Below are 8,726 nucleotides of genomic sequence, written 5' to 3' on the forward strand. Positions count from 1 at the left end.
AACAAGGGTAGCAAAAACAATAAGAATTTCGTTCAACGGCTCAAAGGGAATACATAAGCTTTCTTCCAGATTTGAAAATAAAGAGCAAAAAGTGAACTTAATTTGGTATATAACCAAACATACTAATTTTATTTGAACAGAGCTGCCGACAGAACTTTCTCAGTATGAAAATTCTACACATATAAAAATAGTATCAAAATGTATATACTGTAGACAGTATCTATTGATGTAATTGATTTAAATATTACTGAAAGTCTAGAATATATGCTCGTGCTTTCAAATATATGCTAGTGTAGTGTCCCAATATTCGCTAGTTACGTTACTGAAGACTCGTTCTAACGATTTAACAAAAATGATATGCTATACCAACTTTATATATAAACTAAATATTCTACGTTCTACAACGAGAAACTAAAACTTAATGCGTAAGTTCCAGTTGATATAGTTAATATAGTTCGTAATTCTTGAGATTCACCGCAAATTATTTAATTAGCCTCGACAGCAACATTCATACTTGTCTAGTTATCTTCCAGCCATTTTTAATTTTTTCGGCTATTCAATCTTTTTGAGTACCTATTAGTTAGTCCCCTTCTATTACTGCTAATAATGATACAATTAACAAAGTTCATTTATGTACTAAATCAATTGTGCAAATTAATATTTATCTCACATATGTAAATACTTGATAAAATGTTCGTAATTTGATGATATTGCAAATAAACAAATTTGCAATTGAGTTGCAGGAATATTGGAAGAGACGTTGTTGCAATTAGTCAAATTGAAGTCAACGATGTGTGATGATAAATGCGCCTTAAATATATAAGTAAATACACAAATACTTAGAAAATTAGTAAGCAATTCTGGCATTTTGAATATGTTGCGCTGTTTGCAGCAAAGTAGGGACGCAAAAGCTGTAATCATTAGAAATATAAATATCTACATAAGTTGAAGCCGTCGGTGCTTTACACTCTACTTAAACCCGAGGATATTAAATTAAATTCATTTTATATTGTGAATAGAATTTGCCATTTACAACTTAAGCTGCTTATCTTCTTATTAACTTATGACTTTTACTTTACACAAAAACTTATGCCCTTTATTTAAGCTTTTATGCAATTGTATTTGTAAATGTAAACAGATGATTGTAGCTTATTGAATCTTCGGTGGTTAATGACGGACAGCTAAAAATGTGACGCGCGCCAGGTGCCTTTAATAATAAAATTCAATATATCAAACCGAAAATGAAAACGAAAACAAACCAATTTAAACAGTCCCCACGGAAAAGACCAAAAAAAAATCACGCATATTCCCGAGGAAAAAACACGTATTCGCCGCATGGTGCGCCCGCATTCAATTGAAAGACCGGAAGTGTCACATGGACTCTTGTATATGTGTTAGCCTGCATCAGAACTCCTAAGGTCTGTCCCATGCCAACCTTAAAGCCAGCTTCTCTTCACTGCCTGCCCGTTTTCCAACTCTGGTCTTTTTCTCCTTACAAGCTCACAGTCAGTGCCTTTTGGCTGCCTCTTAACTGTCGCTTCTTAATGGTTCTTTGGCATTTATGTTTATGCGAGTGTTCGTCGCATTTGGGACGGCTTTGAGGCGCTACAAAAATTTATTAGCTCACTGATTTATTTGTTCAATCGTATGTCACGTGGCAGCAAAGGCGGATGATGTGGTTATCGCTGCGTATACGTGATGCCGAACATTTTCAGACCTGTCGCTCTAACCAAAATTAAATTCTTGTGCATTTTAAAGCAGCCATAGGTGAAGGCACAACAACCATTATCCAACAACGCACATCTGTTAACTGTCAGAGGCGTTTTTAGAACCATTTCCGAACATAAAATGAAATAATTCTTAAGCTAGACACTCACTTAGGCTAAATGGGCAACTGTCATATATATTTAAGTATGCACAATTGATCAACTGACTTGAGTGACGCATATTAGTCAGAATTAAGTACAATAACAAATTGCTTTAATACTTCCACAAATGTTTACCTATGTTTGCCTATACAGGACGACAGGTTGGCATAAGGTACATATTATATCATATGTTTATTTATAAATACAAACATTTTAGATGTCTTTATTTTTAATTTAAACAGCTTAATTCAAATATTTATTGAATGAAAAGTTAATTGCATTTATTTAGCAAAGTCAATTAAAAGAGAAATACGAATTACTATTTATAACAAAAAAGGGCTATTTTAAAAGTAACAAAAAGAGCGTAAAAATATATATTTATGTATTGGAATAAAGCAAAGAAATCAGTTTTAAATTTGTATTTAATTACATATTGATTTTTTTTGTCAGCTTTCTATTTAACATTTGAAGTTTGGCTTTCAGCTGTGTTTCCTGCATATTTATGTATATTTACTTATTTAACTTAGATTAGGTGATTACCTGTCAACAATAATTTGATTGTATCATTTTTAGCATTATTAAATGTAATTTACAATTTAATTACAAATTCCTGTACACCATTTGCATAAATATAAATAGAATTAATGAAAGTTCGGTTTTGTGGCTTTGCTTCTTGTATCAGTACAACTTTTCAAAAATTATTAATGCATGAAATTACGTAAGTCCTGTTATTGCTGTCATTTTGCTGTTATTGCAAATTATAGAAAATTGTTGGAGGTGTCCTGATTGATTGGCAAAAAGAGAGATTTAAGTGTCAATCTTATTATGACATTAAGTCTCCCATTTAAACAAATAATATTGACAGTTCTGTCTGCTCCCAAATTGTAAGCGATTATTTCAATGGTTCTGCTTTAAAATCAAGCACACTGTGCTTATGCGAGATATATTTGGGAACAATATCTTTAATACTAATAATATCTTTATATAAAGCATATAAAATATACATGAGTTTAGTTTAAATTTCAATTTATATTAGGGGCTATTTTATTCTACAAAATAGTTGTGGTGGCTCAAATTGGAAGTGGACGTAGAAATTACTCCAATTAATTTCGGATAGTTGGTCAATAAAAGCCCTCTTTCGTTCTGAAAACATATACATATATAATCCAATTTAAAAAAAAAGGTTATTTTTAATAGTAAGTATTTTATTCAAACAAGAAATTAAATATAAACGTAAGTCAATGCGTTTTGATACATATTGTCATTATCAAATGTTTGTTGCGATTCAATTGAAATGCCGACAACTGTCCATTTGGATGCTTTCGTTTGTGAGATCGCGCCATTTGTGTTTGGTCATGTTTATTTAATTTAATTTTTAACTTTTGGGTGCGAAGTCATTTCCTGGGCTCTTTTGACATTCCGCGTTGTTTGTTGACGTTTGAGCATGTGTTTACTTTACAGCTAATGTCAATTAAAATTCAGCCCAGCTGTCGCGCCGCTTGTTGGCCAAAACTGTCACAAAGGTATAAAATGCGGTCAGAGGGCATGTGTAAACATAGCCAAGTGTCAGATGATAGCACATTGAAAGTCAGCACGTGCCATTGATTAGCGTGAGTCTTTCAACAGCTGAACGGTGAACAGTAAACACTTTCTGCTGAACGGTGAGTTTACAGGGCTAATTTACTGTTAAAATATAAGTATCTAATTATATACATATATATATATATAAGCTTGACATTGTTGTTTGCCTGAGGTATACGCTAGTAGCTGTATTTATATACTCATTCACAACATGAAAGAGTATATTAGTTTTGTCCATCTTACGAACCATTTGGCGGATTTTGAGGCTAGAGACTTGAAATGGGTATGCCCGTCTGTAGAGTGTTAATATATTCGCAATACGCCCACTAGGGGCGAAAAATACCATATCTGGTATAGCAGAAACACATTTAATTAAAGAGTTCAATTTTCTTGTAATATTCTTTTAGATTAAATTTTTAAATAAAAGTTTCAGAACATGATCAAAAATTCAAAATATACTTCATTTCTGTATTCATTACAGGAATGTCCATTGGATTATTCAATCATTTGTGGTATTTAAGTTTAACTATTTGAAAATTCTTTAAGATTTGTTTAGCAATAAAATGCAACGGTTTTCAGACCGTAATTGAGTACTATGCAGTCGATAACTTCCGACTGCAACAATTGTTTTTATAGATATAGAAATTACCGATTTCACACACCCACGACTTCACTGCCTGAACGAGCACAATGAGCCACTCACTTTACGTTTTGGCGCACTTTGCTTAGCATGTCAATAGTAATAAATTTTTATAATTGAGTAAAGTTACAAAGAAACAAAGAAATGGGGAGTGTAGAAAGAACCACAAGTAAATCACCAAAAGAAAAACGAAGTCGATCCTCAAGTTTTTTGAGGAAAGATTCAATGCGTTTCGAGAAGATCTATTTGGTGACATTCCTTTTTTTGAGCAGTGGCATATGTCAAATGGCTTTAACGAGGACTGTTAACTTCAATATGCGCGGCACGGTGCCAGTGGCGAGTTTCATGTGGATGGTCATATCGCTGGTGTGCTTGATCCTTATGGTGTATACCGAGCTGTTCAACACGTTTCCTATCAATTGGACATTGGGCTGTGTGACAGTGGAGAGTATGACACTTTGTGTAATATGCTGCGATTGGGCCACAATTGATTCATGGTGGGCCGGCGGTATTGTGTTGACAGTTTTGGTTATCAACGTGATTGTGTACACCGTAGCCTCTTGTTGTCCGCTGTGTTGTATACCTAACTATAAGGTAATGCTGATGGCAACAATCGTCTTTATCGTTGGCTATATATTAATAGTGACTGTCGGGTTTGCAATCAATATGTTAGGATTTTTGGTAATCATCTATTCATGGACTTTCCTATACATGATCTTAATGTCACTCTATGGGGGCAGCTTAGTTCACAATCGTCGCGTAATATTTTACCGGTCTGAAGAATTTATACTTTCCGCCACAATGATATCGTCATTCGTTTTGTATATGATCCATCTGCTTCTTGCAATTGTGAATAACAGCTGGGATCTGAAACGAAAATATGGGGGTGAACATTTCTGAATAATAATATAAATTAAATTTAAATTTAACATCGTTTTCCAATTTGCATGACTGAGGAAATGGCTTACGACTGATTGATTGACTGGCAAAATGATTAGCTTATTGCCTGCTCGATTAGCAGTCAGCTGAATGACTAGAACAAATCACTTTTCTTTAATATAGTATAAATAAATTATTGCTTGTGTTTGGGGAAATACTAAAAAAATATACTTCTCTACAAAATGATGGAATGGAAAATTAAACATTTATTCTTAACTAATATTGAAATATGCCCATTTGTGGGGTTGAAAGACTTGCCAAAATATGTATAAGCAGCTCACAAATGGAATTTATGAAATTAGCATAACTTGAGGCACAAATAGAATGTTCCAAGTGGATGCATTGAAGTGTATGAAAGTAACCGAAAATATTCCACTAAAAGCCCAACAAAAGTGGCCAACAAAGTGGGTACAAGAAAATGTGAAACATTGTAAATATGTATAATATTTAGCTGCGGGGTACATTTCATTGTGAGTGTTTGTGTACGCTGTGTATTCAGGCAGAAATGAGTTGATAAAAAAGTCCCAACACCCGAAAGGGCAAACAAACTTGTCCCCAAAAACAGCCACATAATCCCTGCAAATAAAATCTGTTCTACGGATACGGAAATGAAACTTTAGTCCAACAGTATCGATTCAAGCAAATCCGCATGTGTCAGCGAGGGTTTTGTTTCAGGCAGAAGTAAAACTAAAATGTGGCGTGACATGAAATACATTGCACATCTAAACGTAAGCCGTCTCGAGTGCGAATGCATGTATTTTTTTTTTTTATCATTCGAATATAAAAATGAGTTTCAGTTAAGGTTGACAGCAAATTATTTCGTCAATTCATATTTTCAATAGAAAATAAATATATAAGTCAAGTGTAAGATCTTAATTGTGAAGGTGGAGGAGGTATAAAAAACTTACTCTACAATTGGAGAAATAAAATAAACGAACAACTACAGCGAAAACACTAAAATATAAAATCTAATTTCTGTAAGTAAAACATGTTCTAACAATAGCCGAATCTATTTAGTTACTTGTTTTGATGAAGAGTATATAAAGAATGATTAATAAGATCGACGACGTTTCTTTTGTCTGTTACATATACTTAATCGAAAGCGGAATAGTCTGTTTGCCCATTTAAAATGGCTCAGGGAATTCAACTTTAATGGCTACTGCATGCAAATTATATGGGCAGGCCAATGTGAATCTAATCAAGCTCTTGAAATATGCCCTTAAACTAACAATCCAAGCAGCAAATAAAGTTACACCATTGAAGTCCAGGGCATCCTTTTTCCATCCGGCCAGCCGACAAAATTCAATTGACAGACATCCGTACGCTTGCTACTTGACCAATAAAGTACGGAATGCAGGGTTAAGCAAATATATTCAATTTAAAATATTTAATGTAGTTAGGAAATATTCTTACAAATCCTGTTAATGTAGATTCGAATAGAATAATCAATATGTTTTCTGGCATGTCGTGTAACCAACTGAATTCAAAGTATCACTTTACCTATGTGCACGAAACTAAAATTCTTCGTTGAGTATTTAGACGTATTGAGTAGTAAACTAAATGCAGACTATTTATGTAATTTAAAATAATTTTTTATTAGAATTTTATGCATTTAATTATTGCAAGCAATCAAGGTAGAAAGGTAAAGAAACTGGCCAGAGGCAAAAAGCTTTGACGTAACAAATTAAATGTGTCCAGACATTGAATTAAGACCCAACGAATTATATTGACAAGCTAAATTAAAAGATAGTCGATTGGAAGACTAATTGGAAAAAATCGACAACAATTTGTAGGACAAATGCTGAGATTAATCATTCAAAGTTTCTGTTGGCCTGTCAACGCGACAAATTGTTTAGACCTAGCGAAGTGACTGACGACTTGCCACAAATCCTTGGAGACAGTATACATATAAAAGAAGCTGCTTGCCGCAAAACCCAGTTGTCTTGCCCCAGTTCGGCATGCACAAAGTTTCCAACTATTTGATAAATGCGAAACTGAATTTCTGATGACTGTCAGGTAGACAGATGTCAAAGCAGGCAGTGGATGAGAGCACCAATAAAGGTGACTTCACATTGTAATAAATGCCCACCTGGCAATGTTTTGGAATGTCATTTCTATCAGGATGTTGCAAATAAAGACAAATTTTCGTTTGTATTTCGAAAGGGTTTTACTTGGGTATACATGACACATAAGCTTTATGTGCCACTGGCTTACACTAATTTATAATACCATTAAAAATTTAATTATAATTTATTTATATATTTATGCAAGTATAAGAGAAGAACAAAAATTTAGAGCTCATGAAAAAGGAAAGTGAAATAAGAAATTTAAATATTGCCATCTATAGAAAATTATCTATTATAACTATTATAAAGGAGTTAATATATTGAAAACTCATAGTAATTATATTGTTTTGTCAGAGAAACAGAGAAACAAATCGAGCAATGAAACAATTTAGTCATTCGACCAATGCAATTAAATCTTTAATGATTATTTGCCTTTTTCCACTGATGTGCGCAAAACTTTTCAAATTTTGTATTTGTTGGGAGTGACTGCATTCAACAACAGTCTCAATTTGCAACTGAGTTAAAGTTATATCGATATTTTAATATATATATATATATATATATATATATATATTATACATATATATATATATGTATATATATGAGTATATATATATATAAATTGCATTGTCCTTGTGAAGCAAACGACTGCCATTTTGGTTAAACAACTGAGCAATGGCATGCTTTAAGCCACAACTGAATATAGAGGCTGGTTAGATGGGTTGTAAGTCACTTCTGATAAATGGTCCTAATCAGCTGTTGTCAAGGGAGGCTTCATCCAACAACTCACAACAGATCCAGGTGAAAGTTGACAAATGAAAACGTCGTCTGTCGCCTGTCGCCTGTGTCTGTGTACTTTCGTTTCGCAGTCTGTTTTGCCCTACTAGCAGCTATATATATGAATTAGTTATAAAATGAGAAAAAATAAAATAACAAGAGCATGGCTCGCGGCATGTTTTTTCATTAACGCACAGAGGCGACAGCCGACGAACAGGTAAATCAGGTAAGTATCCAAGCAACGTGTGGCATCTTTCGTTGGGAGTTAAAAGGATGCTCGCCTCGACTTCTGAACATTGTTCATACAGTGATTTTCATATGTTGCCTGTAATAAGTCCTTTTTTTAAATGATATCTACACAATTATTCCCACATTGACCAACTCACAGATTTCTCGATATGTGCAAATAATATGGAATTGGATAATAAGGAATTCGTTTCAAAAGGTCTTTATGAAGTATGATGCATTGTCAAATTTTTGAATTCTGAATCCGAAAACAAAACCTATAGCTTAAAATAATATCAAAAGTTAAAAAAAAAAAATTTTATATTAAAAAATATGTATTACATATATTTGTTGTTGTGATTTACTAAAAATTACGGTGTACACAATTTAATAATTTCTAATATAAAAGTTTTAATTTTTTTCAAATCTATTTATACAGACATAATATTAAATAATTGCTATATAAATGTCAGCTGTGTGTATTGTTTATAGTGATGTGCTCTCTCCAAACATGAACGTTTAAAACCATTGTTAAGTAGTGTATATTCTGCTTTGAAATGAACTGCAAAGTGCGAAATATAAAGTTTCTTAAAGTCTAAAGTCTCTACTCATAGTATACACAAGTTATGT

This window comes from Drosophila hydei, unplaced genomic scaffold (assembly GCF_003285905.1).
Source record: "Drosophila hydei strain 15085-1641.00,03,60 unplaced genomic scaffold, DhydRS2 tig00008139-arrow-pilon, whole genome shotgun sequence".
NCBI classification, from domain to species: Eukaryota; Metazoa; Arthropoda; class Insecta; order Diptera; family Drosophilidae; genus Drosophila; species Drosophila hydei.